The sequence below is a fragment of the Coenobita brevimanus genome, chromosome 91 (genome assembly GCF_032717465.1).
Source record: "Coenobita brevimanus isolate Jiangsu-jjx chromosome 91, ASM3271746v2, whole genome shotgun sequence".
Taxonomy (NCBI): Eukaryota; Metazoa; Arthropoda; class Malacostraca; order Decapoda; family Coenobitidae; genus Coenobita; species Coenobita brevimanus.
This window is the reverse complement of record NC_137044.1, coordinates 39,697,146-39,702,327: the sequence shown is the minus strand read 5'-3', so window position 1 is coordinate 39,702,327 and position 5,182 is coordinate 39,697,146. Positions and strand designations below refer to the sequence as shown.

At 42.6% G+C, this 5,182-nt stretch overlaps 1 non-coding gene across 1 annotated transcript; it reads right to left on the bottom strand.

The window, feature by feature from the left end:
* Positions 1-2,188: 2,188 nt before the first annotated feature.
* TRNAP-UGG (transfer RNA proline (anticodon UGG)) lies at positions 2,189-2,260 on the bottom strand. The gene has a single exon. It is a non-coding gene; the product is annotated as a tRNA-Pro (tRNA).
* Between the last annotated feature and the right edge of the window lie 2,922 nt (positions 2,261-5,182).

Genomic DNA, 5,182 nt, shown 5'->3' with positions numbered 1-5,182 from the left:
CGAGGTGTGTGCTGGCTGATGCAGTAACAGGAGGAGGAGGAGAAGCTGACAGAAGTAGAGGGAGAAAGAAGTGCCTTCCTTACCTGTGGATTTACTGATGAATTAATAATGGAGTAGATGTGTTAAGTAGACGCAAAGATTAAAGATGAGTGTGAGAGGAAAATAATAGTGTATGCTCGAGAGAAAGGAAGGGAGAAAAGGAGACCTGCAGTGGGAAACCGAAGAAGGACGAGATAAGAGAGGGAAGAGAATAAGATAATGTGAAGCTGAAAGAGAAGAGATAGGAGAGATAAAGGGAAACAAGCTACTCATAAAAAGGAGATACTGGAGGTAGAGACAGAAGGGAAAGATGGAGAGGGTGAAGAAGTCGTCAATATTGATACAGCCAACAGAGGGTCGTGGCTGCAGTGCTCTCAAATTCAAGACACTGTTGACACACACATTAACTGTTCAGCTCCCACCCCTGTACCCACCTCCACCTGCAACTCTTGTCCCTCGTGGCCACTATAGTGCAGAGCCGCAGCTACTCTTAATTCCCAACCAAGCAAGTTAGTCTTACGTTAAAAATAGGACAAAATATCAGAAATTTATCAACACAATACTTCCGAACAACATACAGACCACACTAACACATAGAATTTTACACACACAAACCTAAAACATACGCCAACCTAAATATATGGGATATTAACAACCCTTTCTTATACCGTACTCTTATGTCAAGCTCATATATATGTATACGCTACCCTATAAATGGTCATAAAAAAAACAAAGGCCAAAGAGGAACAAACGACAGACTGCAAAAATTACTGTCATCATGGGGAAAGGGCTGACAAAAATGGAGGGATATTAATTAGAAAAGTGGAAATATCTAACAAAAATGGGGAGAACAGAGCTAAAATAATGAGAGCTTGTACAAAAATATTACATGCGAGAGCTTCACAGTCCCTCGGTTAGTGTCCTTGGAGTGGAGTGGAGTGAGGTGGCTCTGCTGATGTCGCTTAAGTTTACGGAAGTAAAACACCTTGCATCCAAAAATCGTTAAAGTGAAACAGACGGACACAGCCGCTCTTACCTGTGCCCCCACACCTAATAATAACTAACAACAGTGCAGTAGCCCCAATACCAAATTCAAAAAAATAACTTTCAAAAGATGAAGCACTGCTGTAGATGTAAGGACGTAAATACTAAAAATAACGTGGAAACAGCTACCAAAATAATGGAGAATAATTAGTAGGGATTAAAAGGTACAACTAACTAAAATCACAGCAACACGAACAGTCAAATCAATCAGAAGACTGGATAAAAAAATAAAATAAGGACAACCTAAGGAAAACGGCCAATATATTACAGCCACCAAGTTTCTTCTGGGTGAAATATACGAGTATAAGGGAGAAGAATCTGAACGGTTCCAGCTTTCGTAGATGAGACAGATCTCTTCAATACCATTTTTTATACATTAATTTTTATTATCCCAACATTATTTTTTCTTGCAAATGTCAGACGAGTTTATTCTTCCAGGTAGAGGGCTCCAGTAGTTAATGAACTAGAAAAAATAATCTCCTTTATTCTTCTACTATACCGTATGATAGGGTTTCTTTTTTTTTTTACAACCTCCAGACGAATGTATTTGTCTAAGAGGAGACATGTCGAGGTAAGGGAGCTTGAAAAATCACAAATTTCCTTCTGTATAATGACGTCTTCTCAATTTCCTATTCATGGCGTGACCACAAAAGCCATTTAGCTTATGCGTGACCCTCTCAGTAACGGCAGATTATTATATTTTTACAACTGACGAGTTATCTTTGGGAAATATACAGGCGTACAGAGGAAGAACAAACAAGAGGAGATCCACTGACTCATAAGGAGGGTACTAAAATCTAACCAACATGTGTAAGAAAAGGACTGAAAAGAGAAAGGCTCTTCCCCACCATATCATCAGGCGAAAAAAATGAGGGCAGGGGGCAGGGAAAGCGGTAGAAACAAATCATGTCATTTAGAAACAAACATGGAAGTTTTTACAGCAGAGGCAGAAGAGGAAAAATTATGCACTATGTAATCATTGATACATGAATCTGGAAATGAAAGAGAATACACGATTACAAAAGGTTCTCATAACTAAGCAATCGTCTCACTCTGATCAGTAAACACGTTGGCCTTGAAATGCAGAACACTGAACAAAAACTCCGGGCCTGTCCGGGATTTGAACCCGGGACCTCCTGCACCCAAAGCAGGAATCATACCCCTAGACCAACAGGCCGTACACAGCACAGGCGTTAACATAGCACTGGTCACAGGTCGGGCTGAGAGACTACCGGTAATTAAAGGGCCCGACGGAGTAACACCAAACCCAACTAAATTGAAATCGGGATAACGGAGGACATAATAATGAATTTCAAACACACGGCACCTTCCGAGTTCCTCCATGGAGTTCCTCATATTTCATGACGATGCACCGTTAGGACTCCGGAGAAAAAAAAAAATCCAGTGTCTAAACTCCATTTTCTCGGTTTATCGATTATCGCTCGTTCGGCGTTACTCCACGGACAGAATTGGTTAAGCTATCGTACAAAGAGGAGGAGCATTTTCTTTACATAAAGTTATACACAGGTGTGTTAAGCACTAAAGGCGGCGTCAGAGGCCAAATATTGTACCGCTGCTAAAGGAGGGGCATTTTATCCAGAGCCTGTCATATACGGACTGCACGGAGAAAGAAATGTTATCAACATGAGGTGAGTGGAGAATGAGGAAAGACCAAGCACCAGGTGGAAAGTCAAGAGAAAGTGTACTGACATAACATGGTGGATAAATGAATGAGAAAAAGCCTGAGTTAATGTGAGAAAGAACAAAAAGAAAAGGGGGAATAAATGAGAATGTAAGGAAAGAGGGGACGATTCAGATACAAAATGGAAAGCATAATAATGTAAAAACAAAGATCGAGAGACAGACGGAAGGATAAAACTGAAGAGTATGTGAGGAAGGACGGCTTGGAGTGTGTGTGTGTGTGTGTGTGTGTGTGTGTGTGTGTGTGTGTGTGTGTGTGTGTGTGTGTGTGTGTGTGTGTTGTATCTTCCACAGCACAGTGACTCTTCAAACTGATACTGTGGCTAGTATGCCTGACAAAGTGGTTAATCAAAGTACCATACAGAAGTAAGGCCCTTTATTTTCTGCTGTGTAAGGTTTCGCCCTGTGTGTTTGAAGAGGCCAGAAGCAGGACGAAACGTTACACACCAAAAAATAAAAGCCCTTACCTCTAAATGGTGCTTTGACTGACTTCTCTAATTATTTCCCGTATACTCAGTAGGCTTCTGTGACCCATCCACCACGTTGATGTCTTATATTTATTCCTGCTACGCCAGACGATTCAATTTGCCTTGGAGATCATTCGAACTGATGGGGATAAATAGCCTTCACTATTACCTATGGTGCGACGTGTCTCCCAAAAAATCATAGTCGTCTGTAGCTAAAATAAGAAAGACATCCTTGAACTGAAGGGGTTAATGCTGTGCCGATAAGGATTCTTCTCTAGAACATAATAGGTCAATGTACAGTTTGTTACCGTATAAATATGTAACCATGTAACATCCATCTATCCATCATCCAATCCTACATTGCCCCATGAGGAGCGTAGGAGCCCGGGGCTAGGCATTTTGGTCCTGACATTTAAGATGAGAGTGACCAGCCTCACTCATCCCTGAGTGGCATTACATAAGAAATCAACCCCAACCAACCCTTGGATATAAACCTTCACCGGCTCAATCCGACAGGAGCGCAATAATTACCCACTAAAGCACCAGGCGCTAAAATCTGGCTATATGGTTACCACCCAGCGTAGTAAATGGTTTCCTGGTGTACAGGAAACCATTTGGCTTGTCACTCAGTGTAGAGTCACCCACAGGCAGAAGAGGAGAGAATGAAGGAAAGAAAGACAGAAGAGGGTGTGTAGTCACCCGTAGGCAGAAGGACGAGGAAAGAATGAAGGAAAGAAAGACAGAAGAGGATGGGAAGGAAAGAAGGATGGAGGAGAGGAAAGGGCTGACACCCGACAGCAGCACTACATCGAGTGAATGGATGGTGAGCGCCCCCACCTACCACACAAATCATGTAACACCATTCCGATATTACTCACTCTGTTATAGCTTTTGAGGGTAGTCTCGAGAAAAGGACCACCTGACCTCTCTGTCACTACTTATGCCTGTCCTCGCAAACATCATCCTCCCTCAAACACTCATACCACCCACCTTGTTCTTGATAATCTTGTATTTCTACTTTCACTGTCTCCGAAGCCAATATTTCGTGATTTAAAAAAAAAAAAAAAAATCATCAGCCACCAAATCTAACCAAAATCACCATTCCTTGGCAAATCTGAAATCGAGCGGACACAGTTACACCCCTAAGAGACGTCCCAAGCAAGCCTCCTTCCTCCTATTCCGCGCTTTCATATTCGTCTTGTAGCCAAATGATTTCTCTCAGTTTTTCCTCCATCAGTTATTCGCCATTCATTTTCGTACTCCTATCCCTCGCTCTCATTTTATGTTCTCTCTTAACGCCATCCCAGCACTGCAGGAACAAAAACAATCCATTAGGCACTGGTTTTCCATCGAGAGTTACAAGTTACAATCGGTCACTCATTGTCTGTGTAGTTTCCAATGCACCGCCAGACAAAAGGGCTAATGGATGTCGACTGCCCTATGTCTCTCCTCTCCCCTCCCTTTTGTCTCTCTCTGCCCAACCTCCCTCCTCGCCTTCCCTGCCTCCCCTCTCCTCCTACCTCCATACCCTGTGTCTCCCTCTTCCCCTTCCTTTTGTCTCTCTCTCCCCAACCTCTCTCCTCTCCCGCTCCTTCCCCTGCCTACCTGCTCCTCCCACCTCCACCATTGCCTCTCTGGTAGCCCTTCACCCACTTCCAAGTAACTTCGTACCTTCGTCTCCCCTCTCCTTAACATTATCATAACCTAACTGAACAAAAAGTGAGCGATAAACCCTAACCTGTATTAAACTAATTAACGTAAGCCATCCTAACCACCTATAGTACCTTCGCCTCTCTAACCATCGTCTCACTTCAACCTTAACTTATCAAACCAATATACTTTAATCTAACCAGACTAATTTGAGACACCCTAATATAACCTGTCTTAACGAAGCTAAACTGAAGCAACCCTATTTAGCCACTGTTAGACAA